The following is a 26,563-nucleotide window of genomic DNA, read 5'->3' on the forward strand; positions in this document are numbered from 1 at the left end:
TCAAGGATAGGTCTTTCATTCTAAGGCAGTTTTTTGTTTGTTTGTTTTGTTTTGTTTTGTTATTTTCAAAAAAGTTCTGTGCCCTCTCCTTCAGTCCTGAGCAGGCTAATCAGACCTTAACTGTTTGCCACAGTCCATCTTCCACCAAACTGGGTGGAGTCTTCTGACCTAGATAAAAATCTCCTGCCTTGCCCACCTGCAGAAGCAGACTGCCTGCTGAGCTGCTGAGCTTGTTCTGCCACAGAATCCAGCTGAAACCAAGCAACACAACCTAGCTGAAACAAAGGATGGGTCTTTGGGTTTCCCCTATATAAACGCACAGCTGAAAATTAAACTTTGAGCCTTGATCAGAGAACCTTTGTCTTGGCTTCCTTCTTCTCTTGCCTGCCCACCCTATTTCATTCCCAACCTCCCTTTCAGGTATACCCCTGAACGGCTACGAAATTCTCTTGAAATTTTAAGGCATTTTAATAATGCCAAGCTTAATCTTTATTTCTAGTCATTTAGTCATTATGTTCACGATAAATCTACCTTCCAAGAAGGAATAGTAAACAGTTTCCTATGGATGTAGCATCATGGAAAGTTACAATAGCAACATCATCATATCACTTGGGACCATGGGGCATGCCCTCTTGCACATACATTATTTGGGCAATGCTCTCTGAATGATAAGAAATATTATTTTTTATTAATCATTTTAATCACTTACATTTCAAACGATATACCCCTTACCGGTTACCCCTTCACAACCCACCCATCCTATCCCTCTTCTCGCCCATCCCCTTTGCCTCTACGAGGGAGTTCCTCCACCCACTCACCTACTCCTGCTTCACTGCTCTAGCATTACCCTATGCTGGGGCATCAAGACTCCACAGGACCAAGGACCTCTCTTCCCATTTATTTCAGATAAGGCCTTCGTCTGCTACATATGTATCATGAGGGAGTCATGGCTCCCTCCTGTATACTCTTTGGTTGGCAGTCTAATACCTGGAAGCTCTGGGTGGTCCAATTAGCTAATATTGTTCTTCCTATGAGATTACAATCCCCTTCAGCTCCTAAAGTCTTTCTCCTACCTCTTCCTTGGGGGTCCCTGGGCTCCTTCTGATGGTTGGCTGTATCTGCATCTGAATTGGTCAGGTACTTGTACAACCTCTCAGGGAACAGCCAATACCGAGCTCCTATCAGTAAGCAGTTATTGTCGTCAGCAATAAGTGATATTAACTGAAGTTTAATAGCCAAAACTGTTTAGTAACTTACACAGCTAAAAAAAAAATAAATGTATGGGAGATATAAAAATACATTATACTGATTGTATATATTCAATGTGTAAGTGAATCTGCATGTAAATTCTCAGAGAATAGGTTTGTACTTACATACTTTAGGGTAAAAATTATTCTTAAAGTAAAGTCATCCCCAAGACTCTACTCCACATGAATGAGAGGTGAACTTAGTATTCATTTCAAAGAGCATGCATTTCCTTAAGTAATTTTCTTGAGATAAAGAATGTGGGAATTATAAGAGAAACCACAGGCAAAGAATGATGCTACTTTAAGAAATACAAAAATTTTTAGAAGTTCTTCCTACCATACAACATATTAATCTCTAATGCTTTGATTTTTACTTGATAACATGCACTCATGGCATTATTGAAATTCAGTGTAAACTTTGGTTGTGTCTAGTTTATCCAGCTATCTCATCTTTTATCAATCACTTAGTGGGGGAAGAAGGAAAAGCTTCGTTCACATGGTACTTTTACTTGCCATTGTCTTTTGGATTCTCATAACAGGTTTATTTTATTTTATTTTATTTTTTTTGACAAAGAAGTTGGGACCACATCCATTCACTAGAATGTCATATCAAAAGAATATTTCTGCATGAAACACTAAAGATTAGAACAGGCAATATATATTCCAAGGATACTGATGCAATTCTATAGAAACAGCCTTCCAGAAGCAGAGGCAGGATAGCAAGTTCAAGGTGGTTTTGTTTTGCTGAGTTTCAACCTAGTCTGGGACTCTATAGCAAAACTTTGTATCAACATGACAAAATAAGTATATAATTCCTTATGAAACATGGATGAGTCTAATGAGCATTGTCTTAGAAGAACTAAGTCAGACAAGGGAATAAACTGGAGGTGTGATTTAGAGATAATTAACCGCATTAAATTAGAAAAAAGAATAGAACGCACAAGGGACTGAGGTGTTTGTGGTACAGATTGGAGGCTTTAGTCGAAAGCAAAAAAAAAAAAAAAAAAAAAAGCCACATTTATTTATTAGTTAAATCTAAACATCTTTAAGTGGATTTATAATCAAACAACGTAGAATTTAGTAGACATTTGTGAAGAGTACATGCAGATCAAAAGAGTAAACTCTTTAGCCCATTCTGATGTGACCAGAAATTGGATATTTGCACCTTTTTGGCACCACACAGCTCACTGAAATCATTAATCAGGTCAAACACTCACACATTCATTTCATGACCCGCTCCAATTTTCACCTAATAGTTGATTTTAATCAGGCAACCAAAGAAAGTATACCTTGTCAAGACATAACATCATGCAAAGGAAATCAACTCAGTAAATCATTTAAACTTTTAAATCCCTCAAGTTGTGCTCAGAGGCTGCTAGAATTTAAACACAGTATTTTCCCTTCAAAACGTAAATATATGTAGTGAAACCATGAGTTTGGTAATGCTCTTAAATGTAAGTTTTGGTGCCTGTCTTGGGAAAATTCCATCCTTAGATTCTTCTAGCACAAAAGTTTATAGTTTATTATAAGACTAGACTCTTAGTAAGCTCACTGGTCATTTCTTCTAGCTGGGGCATGAAATCTGAAAAATCAAGGCCAGAAGAACCACTTTGTACCGGCCTTTGTTCCACTGAGATACACAAAGTGGTAGCTGCATTAAGGCATTGAATATCAACTTAAGTTGATATTACCAAAACAGTTCCATAAAGTCCTGATTTTAAATTGATTAATATTATTGTGAGGTAGAATTCGGGGCACACTATATGGTATGGATTTTGTATGCAGGAACAGACTAATAATAGAACAGGTATTATTGCCTCTATTATATGCACAGTACTGCCTATTATAATTCTCTGCACTCCTTTTATTGTTCCATCACTGTGAGCAGTAAAGTGGGTAATGGTGTCCAACATAATTTCTTCTGCTTAATATTAAAGAATTGTCTTTTTGTGAATAAATGTGCTATGGTAACTAACTTTACAACTGCCACCCCAGGATGAAAAGCAAAGTAATACTACTCATTTTACCATGAGGTATTATTGAAGTTTTGTTATTGCAATTTCTAACAATAATTATTTAGTGCTGATTATTTTGTTCTCACAATTCTGTATTGTCTGTATATCAAATGAATGATGAATTTCCATAACCCTTTCTAAGGTTGTGATTACTAAATTTCTATAATGGGGAATATAATACTCAGATTCTAAGACAGATGGTGAGTAATAATTTATTTTCTGGTAATGTTTAACTGATGTTGAACATTTTAGGGAAAAAAAAACCAAGCAATTTGTGGAAAAAAAAAAAACAATCACAAAGCTTGGCTGTGTGCTCCTTATATTAGAGTGGTGAGTACCATCTCTTAGGTTCTTGTGCAGTTGCATAGTCATTTAACGTAGGCAATGAGCTGTACATTTTCCTGGGGCAAAGTATCATCCTCTGGATATTCCTCCCCATGACCTTTCTTTTTAAATTGTGCACCAAATATTTTAATCTGAAAACTTAAGAAACACGGCACAATTATTCCTCTTTTTAGCTTGTAGGATTTTCAAACTCAAGACATTGTTTGGTCTTGCCTACTAGGACAGAAATACATCAGTATGCTGAGAAGTTTCTGTGTGTGCTGTGTCGATCAATATCCATGTAGATTATGAAGACTGTTTTTCACCAAGAGGGAGAATTTATTAGTTGTTTACCTGTACAATGTTTCTAATGTGTAATAAATAATTAATTAGTTAATTAATGAGACAGCCTCATATTTGGTCTTATGCTCATATATAAAACAACATATTTTACTTCCAAGTATCACAAATATTTTATGTAACCGTGGTTAGCTAGAGCATGGAGAACCATATGCAAGTATTATACTATTTTCAATCATGTTTTGATATAATAAAATTATTCTGTCCTAAAGAGATGGTTCAATGGCTAAGGGCACTTGTTACTACTCATGCAGGGAATCTGGATTGATTTCCCAGCACTCATATGGTTGCTCAAAATCTCCTATGAATAGAGTGCCAGAGGATCAAATGATATCTGTAACCATTGAGGGTACTGTATGTACAGGATGTGTGTACATACATTCAGAAAAAAGTAAGTCATACCCATAAAATAATAATAAATCTTAAAGTTTTAAATAGTTTCCTCTTCATTTGAGTATTTTTGGTAAAAATAAATTATTGTTATTGTTTTATCATTTTATAAATTAATGACAAATTACCAATATATAATAAAAGCTATGGATCCTTTGCATTTCTTATTATTGTTTGCAATGAGAACCACCTACTAACAAAGATATGATTTTGCTAGAAAGAAGAAAGTTTGGATCCTACTAAGCATTTGTAAAGATTTAAGGAGGGTACCATATGTGTGTCTTGAAAAAGACTTGCTGTAGTGATTCACAATTTTGGGTATTAAAATCTTTCTACACCCTTATTCTGCAATGATCTTTCAACCTTAAGAGGAGGAGATGGAATATATATGTTCCAGTTAGTGTTGAGTATTCCTTAGCCTCTTGTTCTCTCTATGCCTTGACCAGTTGTGGGTCTTTGTGTTGTTTTCTATCTATAAAACACTAAGAAAATTCTTCTTTGATGATAAGTTATTAGGAGTCAGTTTATTATATGCCCACTTGAACAGAGTGGTGGTAGTAGGTACTCCATAAGAACTATGAGCTGTCTACTACCGTTCTTTAACAATAATTCAGTGGAAAGTCAGAATTAATTTTAATCTCTTTATACAATGGAAATGCTAATCCAGGCCAGCCAAATGGCTCAATTGGCAAAGGTACTTCCTGCCAAGCATAGCAAAGAGATTTTGTTCCTGGGATCCCACATAGTAGAAGTTGAGAACCTATTCCTCTACTTGTCCTAAAAACTATATGTGTGTTCCATGACACACACTATGTTCAGATACATAGACACCCACAAATACAAAAACATAAAATGAATAAAATATTTTAAAAACTTTGATGTTAAATAATGGGGCTAGAAAAATGGCTTAATAGTTAAGGCTACTTGCTGGTAGACAAAGGACCTAGGTTCTGTTCCTGTTCACATGTTTAGCCAAAGCTTCAGGAAATGTATTACCTTCTTCTGGCTGCTAGAGCACTCTATACTCATATGCATACTACGATACACAAACATGCACACGCACGCGGGCATACACACACACACACACACACACACACGTACATGCACACACATGCACACAAACAAACGAATGCACACACGTGCACACACACATGCACACACACAAATGAATGCACACATGTGCACACACACACACACGAAATTAATTTTAAAAACATTTTGAAAATTTAAAATAACAGTAGAGGCTATCTTGAGTTCTGTTTTATAACTAAACATGATATTTTGAAATAAATCGATATTTTATACACTTACCTAAATGAATTGGTTTAAAGGTTTATTCTTGTCATTAGAGCTGATATCTAAGGAAAGCAATATCTAATTTAATACTCTGCATAAAGAAAATTAAGTTCAGGCTTAGGATTTCTCAACCAAAGACAGTAGATACCTGCGTTATATTAACACATAGTTTTGAAGACTCATGAACATTATTTTTACTCTATTATTCACTAAATCATTCGACCCCATTTTTGGAAAATGTAAAGATAATTAAGGGAGATCATATACTGTGGGTTGAAATAATGGATCACAATAAAGGTATGAGAAAAACTTTGCATTGCCACAATAGTTTACTTCATGCATATTAGAGTTGTGGCCTAGCATCGAAATAGTTCTCTTGTGAGAGCTGGTACTTAGCAAGTAATACTTCAAAAGAAACACACTGTTCCTAGTGCTTCTTCCTCCTTTCTTAAGAGCTCTGTGGCCCTGTGGTGTGGCTTTCATTGATATTCTCCTTTACCAAAAAAGGGAAATGAGCAAAAGTTCCAGTAACTTGCTCATATCAATATACAACTCACTGCTGACCCGGGTTACAAGCATGGCTATCTCTATGCTAGCAAGAATTTAGTTTTTAGCACGTCCGATTCCAGTTTCAATCAAGGCAGAGTTTTATCATATGTGAGGTGACAGATAAAGCTGAATACCATCCAATTCAATATAGCAATTCAGGGCTTAGAGAAAATATCTGAATACGTTGCATCTTGAAATTAGTCAAAAAAAAGTGTTCAAGCATAGGAGGAAATGTAACCTTCTCCAGGAAACATGAAAAGCCTTCAGAGTTCCTTGCTTTTAATGTCTATTAGGACAGTCCATTTATATCAGTCACTTTGTTTTAGCCAAAGAGGAGTTATACATCAGCTGCTGCCGTAAGATATAAACAATAGAGAATTGTCACAAGTCAAATTCTGTGGCATTTCACCCTTAATCTTTCCCATGTATGGGACACTTTCTCTTTCTATGAGAATATTAATATCCTCAAGGTTGGCTACTTCTGCATTCTCATCATAGTTAATTTTAATCCTTGACAAATTTGTCCAAATACTTCTGTTTCACCTTTTAGAAAAGTTCCATCTGGTAGTTGGTTGGGTTTTGGGGTTTTGTAGCATTTGCAATTTTATTGAAACCGTTTACATTTGATGGATTCAAAAATAATTAAAAAGAAATTAAAATTTTATAAGAAATATATGCTTTTAAAATAATTTTAAGATTAAATGGTATATGTAATCTATCTTTCCAGGAAAAATAAAAACAACTACATAATTGTTGAATAAAATATAAATTTAATTTTGAAATGATCTTGATAGTTCACCACTGCTACAAAGTAGTCTCTGAAACTACACCAAATAAGAGCTTTTTATATACCCATTTGTCCTAAATTTCACAGTATTTTCAAATGGCTTCCCAAAAATAGTATGAGTGGACCAATCTCCACAGGTCTGTCAATAAAAGCATGACAAGTTAAATGGATATTATGTAACTACTTCAAATATATATATATATATATATATATATACTCATATTTTTTAACATACCTTATTAACTATTTATGGAAAGAAATTCACTATCCAAGCTGAATAGATCAGATACAATGTTTTTCAGAGTTGATGTTTGCTGCCCATTTGTTTCTCTGGTACTTTGTTTCTGAAGTGCTAGATTCTGGCAGCTGTAATGGAATACTGTTGAGTAGGTGATTTAGCAAGCAAACAGTTTTTTTCTTCTAAGAAGGTATGTATTCTATTAAAAAACAAGGGTTCTGAAGTAAAAAAGTATCTATTGAAAGCCATATTTCTGATCATAAATATTGCCTTACTGTTTCCTCAGGTGATAAAGGAAGAAAAGATAGAGAAAGAGAAACATTGAAAATAAGGAAAAAAGTGGGGGCCAATATATAAAAGGAAAGAAGAAAGAGAAGAGGGGAAGTGGATGTCAGAGGAGGCAAAGAAGGTGAAGAATGGGAATAGGAAGAAACAAAAAAAGAAGGTAAGAAGGTAGGGAGGCAAGAGAATAAAGAAGAAAATGGAGACTAAAGGGTGTATAAAGGAAGAGGCTAGAGGTATTGGAATAGACAGAACAAAAAAACTGGAAGGAAGATGGTAGGGGAAGGAAGGAAAAAAGGAAGAGAATGAAAAGGGCAAAGGGAGAAGGAAGGAGATAAGTATGTGGAGAAAGGGAGAGGGTGAGAGAATAAAGGAAGATTGGATGGAGAAAAAACTCTAAAGCACAGGAAGGGATGGAGGGAGAGAGGAAGAGAAACTGAGGCAGAGACTGACAGAGACAGATAGAGACGAAGACAAACAGAGACAGGAACATAAATAGAGACAGAGACAGAGAGAGGAACATAGACAGAGACAGAGAGAGGAACATAGACAGTGACAGAGAGAGGAACATAGGCAGAGACTTCTGTGCACCTTTGTGTAAAAGCAGGAAACTCATTCATCAAGTTTACCTTCATTGCCTAATTAACTCCCACTTTTTAAATGTATAATTCATTACACAATGCACATGCATTCTAACTGTTTGATATTATGGTACCTGCATAGGCTTTAAAAGATATTTTATTAATTCCTTGAAAACTTTACATAATATATTGGGACATATGACTGCCCATCATTTAACACCCTTTCAACCCTCCTTTTCCTTCCTACCGAACTATGAGATGATTTCTTGGTTTTCGTCTTTCTCCAGTTTTTGATAGTTAACTTACCTTGGAATAGAACCCTGTTCTGTTGTGTGGTGAGTCTACCAGGAGTCATAATATCAAAATATTAGCTTTTCCTCCTCAATAGCTAGGAAGAACTAATAGCTTCTCAGCTAGTGGTGAAATTACATACCAACTTTCCTCAAGTACACAGTAGTTTTTCCTAGCTGGAATTTTTGCATACCTTATGTGTGCTGTCACATAATTGTGAATTCATATGTTTATTTTCCATGTGCTTGGAAAACAGTTTTCTTGATGTTATCTACAACCTTGGCCTTTCTAAGCTTTCTGGCCCACTTCTAGATAATTTGCTGGGCCTAAATATGACACATAAATGTCTGATTTACAGCTGAGCACTAGACAGCTTGTTTTATTCTTCCTGCTGAAATGCTTGAGGCTCTGTATTGACTACTACCTACTACAACAAATAGAGGCTTTTCTTTAGAGGTCGGAGAGACTCTGATCTACGGGTACAGGAGAAAGTCACTGGGAGAGGTTTTAATACTATATCTATTAAACAAAATAATAGTATTTCATTCTCCACTAGAAACTTTGACTTACCTAGCCACAAGTTTTGTTGTACTTAATATTTCTAAGGTTAGGTTTGATCTCATGGAACAGGCCATTAATCCAAACATTTGTTTGGGTACTCCAGTGAAATGTATGTTACCATTCAAAGTGTGGGCCTAATTTGTCAATCCAGTCATTGTGGCTTTAAGAGCTCACATCTGGGTGAGGTTGAGGCTAACAGTTCTCCTCTAACAGCCTGCATAGCACTGAAGACAGTAGAGTTGAAGCTTAAAGTTGAGTACCAGATTAATGTCTACAGGTTCTATGATTCAAATATGTGATGTTTTAGCGTTAGGGTCCTAGTGTCAATTTCCAGAGGGTAGCCACTACTTGGAATATTCTCTAATTTGAGGAAGGGGGATGTCTTTATGAACCTATTTACTAACATTTCACCAAGAGGTGACCCATTCCTGCAACTGGGTATTTAATCTGGTAGCAGGGGAAATTACTTTTAATATGGCCTCCCCCATAAAATCTTTGCATGTATAGAAGGATATATTTTATGAAATTCTTATAGTAGCAGAGTTCCATGTGGCTTTTCCAAAAGACCATGAGTGTTAATTATTCCTCCGAATATTCCCTGTTTACCCTGTGATGTGTTTATAAAAAGTTAAGTAGAGAAGGAATATGTTCTATGGGGGTGTAGTCAGGTATGGGGGAAGGGGGTGTCACAGCGGGGCCATGACAAGGCATCCCTTCCCACTGAGCGACCAGTCATATGAAGGTATAGTATAGAATAGAGTTTATTCAGGGTATGGGGAGGGGAATTAAGAGAGTAGTAGAGTCAGAGAAAGGTAGAGAGAGAGTAGAGAAGTAGAGGCCAGTCATGACCACATGGAGGTGAGGCGGGGAGAGGGAAGAGTAAGGGAGCAAGATCCCAAGAGAGCAAGAAAGGAACAAGAGGAGGAGGAGGGGATGAGCACCCCTTTTTGTAGTGGGTCAGGCCTACCTGCCTTTGCCAGGTAACTTTGGGTGGAGTTTAGACAGAATGCTAACACCCTGCCTTCCAGTTCCTATCAAATCTAATGATTTCAGTTCTATTATTGCCCTTAACTCTTTATACTACTGTGCTCTGTCTTATGTCTTTCTGTTCTTTGTAAATAACCCCTGACTAAATTTCTAGCCTATCCCGGTATTCCGAGTAGAACTTAGAGACCAACTTTTTTGGGTTTAGACTCCATCTTATAGAACCTAACCCAAGTTTGAACTCAAGCAAACTAATAGGCCAGTGCCTGGCACCAGTTTCCAGGCACCCGCCCCCCCCCTCCCCCTGCCGCCACATACACACACACAAGACCTGTCTCTCCAGGTTATTCTCCCAACATATTTGCACCTCCATATTACAAGCCCTCCCTGCCTAACAATCACCAGTCATGAGGAAAACAGAAGTTAAGTTTATGGTTTGGCTTCTAGCGCCAGCTAATTATGATGAAGACCATAGTAGCCCCACCCCCAATTACATGCTTAACCAGACTAGAAACACTCACCCTTCTCTTGATATTTCCTATAAAATCTTGTCCTGAAGAGTGTTTGGGGCTTTTATCCACCGAAACCATCCTGTGTGTCAGCATGACTTAAGCCCGAGTTTGAACTTGTGAATAAAGACTCTTGTGTGATTGTATTGGATCAGATCGGCACCTGATTGGTCTTATGCTTCCTGGTACTACAGAACATGAATCTCTGATGATCCAATGCTATTACCATGAAAGGAGAGAAAATACATGATTTCTGGGCCTGGGTTGCCTTGGTGGAAACAGAATGTAAATATATCGCAGTCATCACAAAAAATTGAAGATTTCTGTCACTTTAGAAATTTCTTCTTGAGTTCTTTCAACTAATTTGCTACCGTATATTCACCTTAAAAATTAGGAAGTTACTATCTGTGACAAAAAAAAAATTTAATTTACATTTCCTATGTTGTCATGTAAAGTGATCACATGGTATCAGATACTTGGCTTTGGCTTTGTTTGATTCCTGTTGTATTTGAGATCGGTGCACATTGTGGCTCATGTGTGAGGCAGCTGATTTCTGCTGATGTATTAGTCTTTCTACTTACATATTTGTCTGCATGTTTCTTCTATAATTGAAATATATTACAAATAAAGCAGTTGTAAATGTATGTGAACGTCAGTGATACACATCTACTTTTATTTCCTTTTTGAAAACACCAAAATACATTTGGCTTTTAAAAGAAAGGCCAAAAAATATTGCCTAGTCACTATCTCATTTTGTTGCAGAATTCATCTTCATAGATGGTAGTGTGTTTTAACTATTGACATTTTACTGAGTGAGAAATGAAAGCTCTTTATGGATTTAAGTGTAACTCTCTTGACACACACACACACACACACAGAAACTTATTTTTTAAATTTCACAAATTTATAGTAATACTTACTTCAATTTTATATTTCATTTGTTTAAGACTATAGACTATATTTACTTTTCATGATTAATTACATAATTGGAGATTGTATCACTAATTATGATTCCCAAGTTGACAGTAATATTTAAAATTAATGTTGTTTATCATTCCCTGATACTTAAATTTCCCATTTATATTAATAAAGGCATATCATCCCATTTACCTTATTGTTAACTTTTATGATTATGAATAATTCTATTGAATTATTTCTTTTTATACCATAAGTCCTATGTGACATGTTTATTATTGTTACTTTAAGTTACAGTGAGTCATTTAGTAACATTTGTTTAAGAAATAAGTAACTTTTGTGCACTCATTTATTTACAATTATCTTCAGATAACATACTGTCTGAGCTTTTATTTTTCTGAAAATGACTATTCAAATGCAATTTTGATATATGTTCATTTTAAATGTATATCTATGTCTATCACTCTCTCTGTCATATATATATATAATGAGATATATCATCTCATTATAAAATATATAAAAGTCATTATAAACTATATAAAATTTATATATATACAATATATAAGTCACATATATGCATATATATGTATATATAATGTATGTATAAATACACACACACACATACACACACACACACACACACATATATATATATATATATATATATATATATATATATATATATATATATGTGTGTATGAAGACTCTTGTGTGATTGTATCATATCCTCTCCTGATTGGTCTTTCAGAGTTCACAAATGCTTCCTGGTACTACAGAACATGAATATCTGATGATCCAATGCTATATAATATATATATATATAAGTAAAAAATATATATAAAATTAAAATATAGAGTCGGGCGTGGTGGCACATGCCTTTAATCACAGCACTTGTGAGGCAGAGGCAGGCGGATTTCTGGGTTTGAAGCCAGCCTGGTCTACGAAGTGAGTTCCAGGACATCCAGGGCTATACAGAGAAACCCTGTCTCGGAGAAGAAAAAAAAAAAAAAAAAAATATATATATATATATATATATATATATACAAGAGAGAGAGAGAGAGAGAGAGAGAGAGGGAGGGAGGGCAGGAAGGAAGGAGAAAGATGGAGAGAGAGAGAGAGAGAGAGAGAGAGTGAGAGAGAGAGAGAGTGTGTGTGAGAGAGAGAGAGAGGGAGAGAGAGACATGACATTAGGTTGTGGTTCTATCTGCATTTCAGCTTTACTTTCATAGGCATATTAACTTAAGGTTCTATGAGCCTAGGGTGGCTGTTACCTCGCCAAAAACCATGCCTGAAAAGAGTAAAGTAGGTAGGAAAGTTCTCCAGGTGAATTTTTCCATTTTCATCTGAAGTATAAAAGGCTTTTCCAGAAGCCCTTGCAGCAGATTTCCACTTAAAATGCAGTCACCAGAACAGAGCTTCACAGTTACTACTGGGTTAGGTCAGACTGGAAAATTTAGGATCTGACTTTCCACCCTTTGCCATATGACAAAATAAACGGTTTTCAGTATGAATTTAGCCTCACACATCAATTATATTTGTCTCAATAGGGAAAGGAAGAAATTATCTCAAAGATATCCATTTCAGACTCATGGAGAATCTAATGGGTCCAAGATGTCAATAGCAGCTTTAATTATCAGATCATGTTTACATTGATACATTGGGAGCCTACAAGCATATCAACTTCAGTTGTCTGTTTCTTTCTACTTAAATTTTAGAGCATATTTTCTCATTTTATTTCATTTATTACCATTTCCCTTACAATTCTAAACTATATTATGCTCCTTTTTATCTACCATTAAGACTCTGCTTCTTTACTTCTGTGTCTCATAGATTCTGTTCACTAGTTTCTCTATATATCTTTCATTTTCCCATGCACAGTTTTACTAAATTATTTTTCGATATTACATATTGTCATCTATAATTTTTCAGACCTCATCCTTAATAAAAATGTCAATGCTTAACAGATCTTTTGGAAAACAACATATCAAATTCAAAACACCTGCTTCTGAAGACTAGGCTTTGAGGTCATTGTCAATTTTTGTTTCAATCAGCTGTAAACAAAACAAAAATATCAAGGTATGAAGTGGGGTTCCTATCTATGGTGGTGTGAATAATAATGGCCCCATAGATTCATACATTTGAACAATGGACCCAGTTAGTGGGACTCTTTGGGAAAGAGTTGTGGCTTTGTTGGAGGACATATGTCACTGGCATATGAGCTTTGAAGTTTCAAAAAAACACATCATGCTCTGTTAGCTTTTCTCTCTCTCTCTCTCTCTCTCTCTCTCTCTCTCTCTCTCTCTCTCTCTCTCTCTCTGGAAGTTAGTGTGTCTTCTGTGGTTTTCTCTGTCTCTACCTTTCTCTGTCTTTCTCTCTGTCTGTGGTCCACTCTTTGTCTCTTTCTGTGTCTCTCTGTCATTCTCTGTCTCCTGTCTCTCTGTCTCTGTCTCTCTCTTTCTCCCTCCTACTTGCAGATAAGATGTAAATTACTAGCTACTTCTGTAATACCATGCCTATGTGGCTGGTGTCATCTCCTCCAATATGATGATCATGGATCCTGCTTCTAAACTCTAAATTCCAATAAACACTTTTTTTTGAAAAGTTGCTTGATCATAATGTCTCTACACAGAATTAGAAATGTAACTAAGGTACTATGTATAAGGAATTTCTTGTCTGTTTTATTATAAATAATTCCGGAATTTGAAAATTAAAAACAATGTAAAATTTTTACTGGATTAAGGCCCTCTGTCATTGGACAGTAACTTTCATTTTTACCATTCATATAAATATTTATTTTGCCATCCATAGAATATTAGTACAGACATTAAAATGCTTTAGTTCTGGATATTTGTTTGCTTTCTTTTAAATGTGAACTAGTAAGTAACAATATTACTGGTGTATGTACAGCAGACCATTTATTTTTGGTTGAGATGTTTCAACAAATGTCAAGAGACAAGTGTGATATAATAATCTACCAAGACAATAAGAAAATTGAGATCACAGGTTTCAGATTTCTTTTCTCTCATTCTAACTGCAGACAAATATGACTGGACATTGACTGAACAATGGCCATGGTGTTTTACGGTTTCTAAATCAATTATCAATAAGTCTATGAGGTGTAAAATAGAGGGAGCTGGTGTACAGTTTTTCAGGGAGCAGAGAATGAAGCTAAGTAATCAGGACTACTGATTGAAGGAAAGAATTACATTATAAAAATGAGAAGTGAAGTTCTTAGCATCTTTCTTCCAGAAAAGCTATTTCAAATTTACTTGTAGCAGTTGTAAAGTATTATAAATTAGATATTATAAATAGGAATGTTTATATTACCTGAAAATATAATATGATATAGAATCACCTTGAAGTAAAGATATAAGACTAATCTGTAATAGGTTATAAGGATTAGGTTAATTAAGATAGAGTAACCTGGTTAGTTCATGTTGTTGTTCCACCTATAGGGTTGTAGACCGCTTCAGCTCCTTGGGTACTTCCTCTAGCTCCTCCACTGAGGGCCCTGTGTTCCATCCTATAGATGACTGTGAGCATCTACTTCTGTATTTGCCAGGCACTGGCATAGACTCACACGAGACAGCTATATCAGGGTCCTTTCAGAAAAATCTTGCTGACATATGCAATAGTGTCTGGGTTTGGTGGCTGATTTGTGGGATGTATCCCCAGGTAACTAACCAGAGCTTGTGTCTCTAGCTGCATATGTAGCAGAAGATGGCCTAGTCGGCCATCATTGGGAAGAGAGGACCCTTGGTCTTGCAAACTTTATATGCCCCAGGACAGGGGAACGCCAGGGCCAAGAAGTGGAAGTGGGTGGGTAGCAGCACGGGATGTGGGGAGGGTATGGGGAACTTTCAGTATAGCATTTGCAATGTAAATGAAGAAAATATCTAATAAAAATAGAATAAAATACATTAGAGAAAACTAAAAAAAAAAAAAAAAGGTAGACTAACCTCCTCTCACTGTGCGAGAAATGACTTTATCAGATAGCATCCCACACTGAAAAAAGAGAAGTAAGATAGCAAAACACAATAAATCATTTCAGTGTCACGACTTCCTGACCACAGTTTCATGAGTGGCCAACTGCCTGAGATTTCTGAGTCCATGACCTCTCTGCCTTGATGATGCACTGCACCTTTGAATTTCTAGCCAAATTAATCCCTTCATTCTTTTTTATTGTATATAGTTTTTATGATCCTGAAATGATAAAGTAATTGTATATCATATCTCCCCTTCCCTTTCCTCCATAAACTTCATCTTCACACCTACTCTTTTTCAAATTCATGGGATCTTTTTGTGTTAATTGTTATTGGCCTTAGTGTGGGGTAATGGTGGTATTCTTTAATACATAAATACAGCTTGATCAGTCTCTAGTAACTGATGTTACTTTTTATATGTGTTTTCGTGGCATTAAATAACCAGTTGGTGTTGTATTCCCTTGAAAGGCCATTCTCTCACTTTCAACATCCCTTAGTTGGCATGAATTCTTTCTCTAGGGTTGAGGCCTCCTGAGTCTTCTCCCTTCGACAGCAGTACATCTGTCGGTTGTCCTTGTTCAGATTATGTATAGGCAGCCATGCTGTTGAGGCTTACTGGTGTAACTTTTCTAATAGTTTAAGGAGGCAAAATCTGCTAGAATTGCTCTACCCCCTCTTCCACGATGAAATGCCCAAGCTATTGAAAAAAAAATATGAAAAGATAAAGGAAAAATGTGTTTTGTATCTGAATTTTATGCAGAGTAAGATGTACACAACAGAGCACAAGACCTTCAAATTTGACCATTAATTCAAATATGTAATTTATTTTTTTAATAATAAAGCCTGCATCTGTGTATAAAGGATTGGCTTCACACCTCCTAAAGAAATCATACAAACATACAGAAAACCCATGAAAGATTATACAGTGTCTTGGATAAACATAAGTAATAACCCCAATGAACTCTAATCTCACACTTGTTAAAATAGCCATAACCAAGAAGATGTAAGACTGACATGTGTATGCATACCTCATGTGACAGAAGAAATATTTGCTACCAACTGCTTTCTGATAAGACTACGTAGATATTTCAAAGCAATGCTCTGAAATTATTTTTTTCTTAGTTGTTTATAAACCTTACCTCTATATCTTGAAAAACTTGACTTCAAAATAATGAATTCATGTTTTAGATAAATTCTGCTGCAATACACTAGCAAAATGAAATTCACATGTGCTGGTAATAAAATTACAAGAAAATTTAAAACACTAAAAAGGTACTTCAGAAAACAAAATTAAAATTTACATAAAGGCCAGCCCTCCAACAACCAAATAAATACCAAAAAAATTGAAATTGGCATGTCCTATTGATATTTACTCACCATCCCCACTGTGTCATTTTACCCAATTGCCAAGATCTAAACACAACCTCAGAAATGACATAGTAAATAGATTTGACTATATATAATGTGGTATTTTCTGTAATAAAATAAGTGTGTCTAAAAGTAGATGTTGTATCAGTGAACAACAATAAAAAAGAAAATGATAGATAGATAGATAGATAGATAGATAGATAGATAGATGGAAAAATGATAGATAACAAATACATTCGATAGATTTTTTCAAGATTCAAATTTACAGGTTTCTTGATGAAAGGATTTTTTTTTCAAAAATGTTTTCAAAGTATAATTTTAACATTATTTGAATGTATCTACCAGAAGGCTGCTTGGAGATCTGAGTAGCTTGAGAATCTAATGGTCTTAGTGAAAAGGAGTCAATGTATTGATGACAATGAAGTAATTGATGCTTCTTTCCTAATAGGTCCATTAAACTAATATAGCCATCCTGACAGAAATAATTTAATATTCTTTACTGTGGGTAAAACCGCAAGAGGCTGCATACATTTTCCATGATTCAATTTATCATCAACATGAAATGGACAATTCTTTCATTTGCATTGATTGTCTTGTGCTTTTCAGTTAAAGTTCAGGAAGAAGAGAGGTAAAGACAAACGAAACAAAAATGATATGTCACTTCTTTGGATGTCTGTCAGTGAGCCATGTGGATTTCCTCTAAAAATTCGAAAGACAATCACTCCATTGAATATTACTCTCACAATAGTTACAAATAATTTAAAAAAATTTGGTGTGACTCTAACCAAAATATTTCGAATATTTTTCTTGGCATTTTGTTATTTCAAATGAATTGGCAAATTGCTCTTTCTAACTCTATGAAGAGTTGAGTTGGAATTTTGATGGGGATTGCATTGAATCTGTAGACTGCTTTTAGTAAGATGCCCATTTTTACTGTTAATTACACTGACCCATGAGCTTGGGATATTTTTCCATCTTCTGAGTTCTTCTTCAATTTCTTTCTTCAGGGATATGAAGTTCTAGTCATACAGATCTTTCACTTGCAAAAGATATTCTTAACAATAAATGAAATTCTGGGGGAATCACACCATCCCTGACCTTAAGCTGTATTACAGAGTAATAGTAATAAAACTGCATGGTATTGGTACAGAGACAGGCAGGTACAGAATTGGAACAGAACTGATGACCCTGAGATGAACCCACACACCTATGGTCACTTGATCTTTTACAAAGGAGCTAAATCCAGCCAGTGGAAAATAGACAGCATTTTCAACATATGATCCTAGTTCAATTGGCAGTCAGCATGAAGAAGAATGCAAATTCATCCATTCTTATCTCCTTGTACAAAGGTCAAGTCCAAGTGGATCAAGTATCTCCACATAAAACCAGATTTGCTGAATCGAATAGAAGAGAAAGTGGGGAAGACCCTGAAATACTTGAGCACAGGAGAAACTTTCTGAATGGAAAAACAATGGTTTATGTTTTAAGATCAACTATCAACAAATGGGACCTCATAGAATTAAAAAGCTTCTGGAAGGCAAAGGACACTGTCAATAGGACAAAATGGGAATCCACAGATTGCAAAAAGATCTTTACCAATTCTACATCTGATAGAGGTCTCATATCTAAAATATACAAATAACTAAAGAAGGTAGACTCTAGAGAACTAAATAACCCTATTAAAAAGTGGAATACAGAGCCAGAGAATTCTCAACAGAGGAATCACAAATGGCTGAAAAACACTTAAAGAAATGTTCAATATCCTTAGTCATTAGGAAAATACAAGTGAAAACAACCTTGAGATTCCACCTCAAACAAGTCATATTGGCTAAGATCAAATATGTAGGTGACAGCAGATGTTGAACAGGCCCTGGAGAAAGAGAAACACTCCTCCACTGCTGGTAGGACAGCAGGCTGGTAAAACCACTTTGGAAATCAATCTGGTGGTTCCTGAGAAAGTTGGAAATAGTTTTACCTAAAGACCCAGCAATACCTCTCCTAAGCATATACCCAAAAAAATATTCCAACATATAACAAGGACTCCTGCTCCAGTATGCTTGTAGCAGTCTTATGTAAAATAACCAGAAGCTGGAAACAACCCAGATTTCCCTCAACAAAAGAATGGATACAGAAAATGTGGTACATTCACAGAATGGAGTACTAGTCAACTATTAAAAACAATGACTTCATAAAATTCGAAGGCAATTGGAAGGAAACTAGAAAATATCATCCTGAGTGAGGTAAACCAGACACAAAAGAACACACATGTATGTATTCACTGATAAGTGGATATTAACCCCAAAATCACAATGCTCATGATACAACCCACAGAACATATGGTGCTTAGAAGGAAGACCAGAGTATGGATGCTTCAGTCCTTCATTAAGGGGAGAACAGATGATCATATGAGATGGAGGTAGAATGGGACCTAGGAGAGACAGAGGAAGGGAAGGAAATAGGGGATGGGGGCAAGTATAAGGTACTGAAAGGGAGGGGAGACAGGTACAAAGGGCCAAGAAAAAAAAGAGTATGAAAAAAAAAGGGTCAGGAAATTGAACAAAAATATGTAGGGGTTGGGGGGTGGGGAACAGAGGATAGCCTCTTGTGGGTCTCAGACATCAGGGAATCTTGAGGCTCCCAAGAAACAAAGGGGATGACTTTAGCAGAAATGCACAGTGAAGGGGAAGATAAAACCTGTAGAGACCACCTCCAGAGGATAGCTGTGCCTCTGCCTACCCCCACCCTGATATTGCCCTCTGTCAAGGGTTGGTTACACCCACCCATCTCAAAGTTTTTAACCCAGAAATGTTCCTGAGCAAAGGAAGAACAGGGACAAGAAATGGGGCAGAGACTGAAGGAAGGGCCATCCAGGGACTGCCCTACCTGGGGATCCATCCTGTCTGCAGAAACCAAAGCAGACACTGTTCCTGTGGTCAAGAGGTGCTTGCAGACAGGAACCTGGAGTGGCAGTTCTTTGGGAGGTCTGGCCAGCAACTGACAGTTGGAACCAACCATTAGACTGAGCTAACAGAACTCCTTGTGGGAGCTTGGGGAAAAACTGGAAGTGCAGAAGGGGATTGCAACTCTATTGGAAGAACAACAACTGCTGACAGGACCACCCAGTGTTCCCGGAGACTAGACTACAAACCCAGGAGTGTATAAGGAGGGATCTATAGCTCCAGGTACATTGTAACAGAGGATGGCCTTGCTGAAAGCAGTGGGAGGTGAGGCCCTTGGTTGTGGAGAGTTTTGATGCCCTAGTGTAGAGGGCAGTAGGGAAGGAAAGGGTGAGTGGGTTGAAGCAGCACCCTCATCCAGGTGAAGGGGAGGAGGAGAGGGAAGATATGGCTTGAGGGATTGGTGGAGGGGTAACCAGGAAGTGGTATATCATGTGAGATATAATCGAATGGAATAACTAATAAATACATTTAAAAAAACACACACACACATATGCAACGCATTTCATTTTACAAATGAAGACTCAGGAGCCAGCTCAAAGAGTCAGGAAAAGCACCCAGCTGACCTTCCTGCCCTGCTGACCTCTAAGAAGGAACGCATTTTTTATCTCTCTCCACACTATCTTAAATATCCTTGAACTTAAAGACCTTCCATTGGTTTAGTTGTTTTCATTCCCTCTCAACTGGTTAATTCTTCTGCCTCTTGACCTGGAGTTGACTTTATTTTGTCTTGCAATAAAGGTCTGTGCTACACCTGAGCCAGACAAGAAAGTACAGCAAACAGAAAGCTCTTGAGTTAAAAGTCTGTGGTAGAGATGAGCTACACTATAAAAAGGATTTTTGTTTGTTTGTTTGGGGTTTTTTGTTTGTTTGTTTGTTTTTGTTTTTGTTTTTGTTTTCAGAAAGTAGTACAATCTTGGGGTTTAAAATGCAATCAAATATCCTGCAACAGAAGTCAGCGAAGTTCCCTCCTTTATAGAATAGAAATCAAGCCCTCTGACAAGTGTTCTGGTATTGAAACACATGAACATAAGCAGGGAGTCAAAGGCTGTAGACCATGACATCAGCAATCTCTTCTTGGAAACTCTATTGTCTCCTGGAGAGTTCTTGGCATCTCCTGTGATGTCACCAGTGTTGTAGCAACAAGCTCATATAGGATTCTCACTCAGTGTCTAGCCACTAGGTTGGTGAACATGTTTGCTCGACTCTGCAATCTTTTTGGGAGAGCCAATGTGGATGGGAGAGAGGCCAGAGAGAGGAGGAAAGATGCTGGCCTTCCATCTGAGAGTAATGAAGGTCGAAGGAGGTGGACTTGGAGAATGTGGAGTAAGTCCTGGGAAGTGGATGTTGAGCTCCCTGGAAGGGGTGGCCTGAGATGGCCTTTCTAGTAATGGGGATCAGGAACTGGAGTCTCTGGGTAGCAAAGAATTTCCATAATTATCAAAATTCTTGAACATCAAGGATTTCAGAACATTACTTTCTCCATCCCCTAAGCAGGAGCTGGCAAGGCCAAACTGTTATGCTAAGAACTCTTAAGTATTTACATTCACTGAGTACTGTGTGTATTACATGGCGACACAATGAGGCCATCAGGAGTCACAGAGTGTCTAACCTATGCCCTTTTAGGGAAGGGCATGACTGTATTTCACTCTCAGGGCTCTTTAACTTCAGTGGCTATTTGGGAGTAGTATAATAGAGAATTGTGCTCCAGCCCATGACCTCATGTTCTCAGAATGACTCTGACATCCTGTCCATGACAGTTCCCACTTTACCTTTCTTAATCACCAGTTGTGAGTGGCAGGCATTTCTACACTGTAACCACAGACCTGTCAGAGTGGAGACACCCAGACAGAGAAGGGATCCTATTGCTACTTCTTGGGTCTTTGGTGTTTCAGTAGGGGCAATTGATAGTATTTTGACAATGTTCTCTCACTGCGTGACTTTTGAAGCCCAAGTCCTGGGCCTAGCATAACTGGGTAGGAGATCTGAGCATCTCCAAGCACTAAAGTACTTGTGATTTTACCATCTGACTTGTGAAACCATGGGACTGATAGCTCTGAAGCCAAATTGCACTCTGTTCAGTTGACAATCATCCTGAGTAAGCTGTCTCTCTGGTAATAATAAGCTTGTTTAGGGAGACATCTCTCTGGTAATAATAAGCATGTTTAGGGAGACATCTCTCTGGTAATAATAAGCTTGTTTCGGGAGACATCTCTCTGGTAATAATAAGCATGTTTAGGGAGACAGAGGAAACACCTGGCTGTTTACATCTCCTGGTCTCTCTAGAGTACTTGTAGAACTGAGACCCATGTGGAGGCATCTCAAGCCCAGAACAAACTCTTTCTGGTGTCAATAGTTTCCAGGCATTGTCTCTCTTTTGGTGGTCTGCCTACACTCTTTGAATTCTCACATGAAAGTATTTTTTTTATTCTTCTACCTAAAGGGGCTCGAAGACACACATCATCCACTGCACCTGACCTAAGTAAGAAGGAGTTCAAAAAGGAAAAAGAGAGGCTGACCACAGAGCTGCACCTCCTCATTCAGCTGAGAAATGAGCAGAGAGATCACCTGATCGATTTCAAAGAGAGTTCCAATTACAATAGGTATGCACTGCTCCAAACCCTGTGGTGTCAGTCTGGGGTCTTCAATGTCAGCCTCATCATATCCTTTATAGGAGGTGGGTTCTATGAAGCTGTACCACCAGATTGTCCCTATGCCCAACCTCATGTCCATGAATGCTTCATAGCAGAGAGGCAGAACCTGAAGCTTGGTCAGGAGGGAGATGAGAAATGGACTCTTCTGCTTCCTCCAGTAGAAAAGAAGGACTTGTATTCTGAATGAAGAATTCAGGGATAGAGGCAGTGGAGAGTGAGTTCCCAGCATGCATTTGGAAAGCACTTGACAGGATGTGGCTTTGTAAGGTTCTAGGTGATTTGAGTGTATGCTGAGTGTTTATACTTGCCTGGCAGGTGCCTGAGTGCTTAGAAGCTCCTCGTAGTATCTAGAGGGGCCCGTTCCCACATTTTCCTTCTCAGTGTATATCTAGAAGGCCTGAGGCTCATTCCTGTTCCTCTTTGTTGCCTTATACTGCAAGACAGTAATGCTGCATACATTTCTTTTGCATCGCATTGTGCTCTCTGTTTCTGTCTGTGTCTCTCATTCTGTTTCCTTTTCTCCTGTGTGTGTGTGTGTGTGTGTGTGTGTGTGTGTGTGTGTGTGTGTTTGTGTGTGTGTTCAAGTGTGTGAGTGTGTTCAAGTGTGTGAGTCTGTGTGTGTGCACATGTACCTACATGTGCATGATTTTTGTAAGTTTAATTTTCCCCCCAAACTTGGGAACCTATGGGGTCTGTGTTTTGGTGTGGGGATTCATCTTCACAACAATTTCAAGGTGATGTTAGTGCTAAAGTCTCAGAGCTCCCACTTTATTTAACAGTGTTCTTTGCCTATGTGGTCACAGTTTTCCATGCACTTGTATCCCTTGGGCATGTTATAAAGCTGTGCTGATGTCTGATCACAACTCCAGGATTATGTGTAAGGTCTGTTTCTATGGTATAAGTTATTCAGGATTTACCACCCCAGTTGTGAAAACAGGAAAAATGTAATCACAGGTTTCTGGTGGGCAAAGACCTGGGGCCTAGGCTCTTGAGAGCATAGCTGGTTAGACTGCTACATCCAACCCTACTGCATGAACACAGGGAGCCAGGGAACCCTCCATCTTGATGCTTAGCTTCTGCTGTCCTGGACCAGGATAACAAATATTCAAAGCTGAAGATCATCCCAGTATATAGAATCCAGAATATGCTTTCCATGGCTGGGGTAGTCCAGCACTCAGCCTGAGAAATGTGTTCCTAAAAGCCCATGTTCATGGAGTTCTGTCTTCCTAGGACCAAGCCCACCCAGAAGAAAAATCCATTCTATGAACAACTGAGATCAACGAAGAACCAGGTCCTGTCTTCTGTGCATAAGTTAGAGATGGGGATAATTGAGGCCCAAGAGAATATCCAGGAGCTCAATAAGTGGATAGACTACTTTACGTAAGTACCAGTTAGCAAGTCAACAGTGGAATGGCAATTTCTGCATTCCTTGGTTTCTGGACTGGAGAGTCCGCAGTTCTGCTTCTGCCCGTTCTGCCTTTAGCCATCAGTGTGCCTTGGGATAATAGACTCAGTTTTCATAAATCCGTAAGACACTGTTACCCCTCCCAGCATTGTCCAGGCATCCTTAAAAGCCTCAGTAGAAGAGTGATTGTGCATAGTTATTATGCATTACTGAGAGTCTGGTTATCAGGCAGTGTTTTAGAGAGCTGAGTGTGATATAACACAAGGATAGATGCCCTCCCTTTGGTTCTGCTGATCTACTCTGATGGTATTTGCACCCTACTAATTGATGTTGCCTTAATGCATTGGGCGGTCAATGATCGATGGAGATCCCTCTTTCTTTTGGAGAGACATGGACCCTTATTGGTGTTCCAACTGCAGCAATGATTTCTTCTTCTCTGAAATGGCTGTTTGCTGCTTGTGCAGCTGTCATTGATTTATTGAGATGGATTGTATTATGTCTTCATGGGAGCCTGGGTCCTGGTGGGATTATTGAGCCTATACATAAGAATGAGTGGAGGAGGCTGCAGGATCTTACTATGCAGAGGTTTTTTCCAGAAACCTACATAGCCAGCTCTTGATGGAGAAGAATCTTAAGATGTCCGTCACACAGAACCAGAAGAACAAGGAAGTAGAGATTGATTGGGCTCTCATTGAGAAGTATTTGGTTGACTTGAACCTGAATGGACGAACAGGAGCAGACCAGCAACCATGAGACCCAACAACTTCAGGTAGGGACAAGCAGCTCACTCAAGCAAATACTGTTTGACACCATTTGCCCCATTGGATTCATCTTTGCTTTTCCCTACTACCTTTCTAATCCACACTCCCAAACAGCCACCCACCTCTTGGCATGTAGTTGTTCATTGCCCTTTTTATACACACATATTCTGGGAAGTTAGCCTCTTGTGAGAAACTAAATCATTGGCAAGTGGACCTTGCTGCTCTGCTTTAATCTGAAGTCTAGAAAGGGTGACAGATGAATAACATGCCACATTTCTGCATGTGTTCATGATAAGTGGGATGGTATGCAGAGCATTGAGCAGCATCTAGGTCCTGGGACAGAGGTCATGCAAGGGTCATGTGACTTGAGGTGGGAAGAACCTTCCAGGGTTAAAATCAAAATGCAAATATCAAATGAATGCTTCTCATGGTCATTAATCTAGTGGGCAGGTGGGCTTCTCCTTTCTTCTTGCAATCCAATGAGGTCTCTTCCTATTGTCCAATTCTTGGTTTGCAAGCATAGAAGTCTGAGTGACAGCTTGCCAGTCCATGTGTTTGTGAGTGTTGTTTGACATTTTGCCCTACATGTATATAACAGCAATGGTTTCAGTTAATAGATCATTGTTAACTGTCCTGTTGAGGTAGTGGGAGACAGCAGTCTGACAGATGACATTTAGGTCTCCACCAAGCCTGTGTCTTAAGAACTGCCTTCCTCTCCTAGGACTCAGCGACTCCAGCAAGAGCTGAAATGTCCACATCCCAGGAAGAGAGCCTCCTGCAGAATGAGTTTCCACCTCAGGAGCCCCCTGCTGAACTCCATCCCCAACATCCACAGTCTACCTTGAATGAATCTTATTACACTCAGTACATTTACAAGGTGTGAATGGGAGGAAGCCAGTGAGCCAGCTGATTCAGGGTGTTGTTCCCTTTCCTGTTCTGGCAACACCTCTTGAGAAACAACTGAGGTGACTGCTCCTCCAACAGCAGTCCAAGAGGAGATACAGGCTGTAGGTCTGTACTCCTTAACATGCAGTGAAAGGGTGCTGATGTTCAATCATTTTCTGTTCAAGTTTTGGTTAAAGTTTTGCTCTTTATTGTTTTATTTAGTTTTTAGGTTTTGCTGAAGTTATATGTTCTTATTTGGTTTTCATGGTTGAATTTTTCTTTTCATCTCTTTTTAGTATTGTACTTTTAAAGCCTGTTTATTAAACATTGTATTTCTAGTAAATAAAAATTGATTTACAACTCTTGACTCTAAGACCATCTTCCTTATTCAGGTTTCCTCTCCACACCTGTAAACCTAGAACCCACAGCCAGAGATGGATTTCTGTAAGTGTCAGGCAGCCTAGGCTACAGAGTGAAGTGAATGTCACCAAGGGGTATACAAGAAGATGGTCTCTTGTGGATAATGTGGCTTACCCCATGGAAACACACTTTATGATGCAATCATTTCCATACTGTATCCATGCTGCTATGTATTCTCCTACACCTAAATTATAGCACTCTATAAAGCACATTCTTGACTGACACTGTGGACCAGATTTTGATTAATATACAATCATTGCTCTAATGCTGCTGAGGAAATAAAAACATTCCCAAAGGAATAGGAAATAAATCAGGAAGGCCAGAGCCATGTACCTCAGTTTTGCCTGCAATACAGCATCAGTGACAACCACACAATAGAGATAATGCCTTTCTAAGTCAGGCTTTGAAATGTCATTTGGTAGATGATGTTGTTCTTGAACACACATTTCCTGTGGTTTTTTGGTTTGATTGTTTTTTGTGCTGTTTAGAGATATTGTTATTTATGTGAATGTTTGTTTTTCCTACTGTATGTCTGCAGCACTTCCTGAGTGTAGTAAACTCAGAGGCCAGAAAAAGGAATAATAACCCCTGTTTTACATGACTGTTAGGACCCATGTGGGTCTTTTGAGAGAGCAGTAGATTCCCTAACCTGTGAGGCATCCCCACACCTTCTGCAGGTACCAATTCTCCTTCTAGTGCATGTGCTATATTAGGTTGACTGGATCACCTCCAAGTAAGTGGAGAAATCTCAGGAGATGTGTAGGTGCAGGTGCTTGAGCTGTGCATGCTCATTCTCCTAGG

General features: G+C 38.0%; 1 long non-coding RNA gene and 1 pseudogene across 4 annotated transcripts; one reads left to right on the forward strand and one right to left on the reverse strand.

Moving 5' to 3' along the window:
* Positions 1–1,184: 1,184 nt before the first annotated feature.
* Positions 1,185–19,662, reverse strand: Gm33093. Of its 3 annotated transcripts, XR_376759.2 has the most exons (5): positions 19,564–19,662; positions 10,427–10,633; positions 7,204–7,334; positions 5,648–5,694; positions 1,185–1,261 (listed from the first exon to the last, which is right to left on the reverse strand). It is a non-coding gene; the product is annotated as a predicted gene, 33093 (long non-coding RNA). The 3 variants fall into 3 exon arrangements; XR_376758.2 differs by lacking the exons at positions 1,185–1,261; positions 5,648–5,694 and adding an exon at positions 3,673–3,738; XR_868267.2 differs by lacking the exons at positions 1,185–1,261; positions 5,648–5,694; positions 19,564–19,662 and adding exons at positions 3,673–3,738; positions 15,289–15,325.
* A 227-nt stretch (positions 19,663–19,889) lies between these two features.
* On the forward strand, positions 19,890–25,709 carry Gm8890 (annotated as a pseudogene). The gene is made up of 6 exons (XR_376757.4): positions 19,890–19,904; positions 20,807–20,963; positions 22,081–22,240; positions 23,522–23,671; positions 24,293–24,465; positions 25,179–25,709. The product of XR_376757.4 is annotated as a predicted gene 8890 (transcript).
* Positions 25,710–26,563: the final 854 nt, after the last annotated feature.

Source organism: Mus musculus, chromosome 5, assembly GCF_000001635.26.
Source record: "Mus musculus strain C57BL/6J chromosome 5, GRCm38.p6 C57BL/6J".
NCBI lineage: Eukaryota > Metazoa > Chordata > Mammalia > Rodentia > Muridae > Mus > Mus musculus.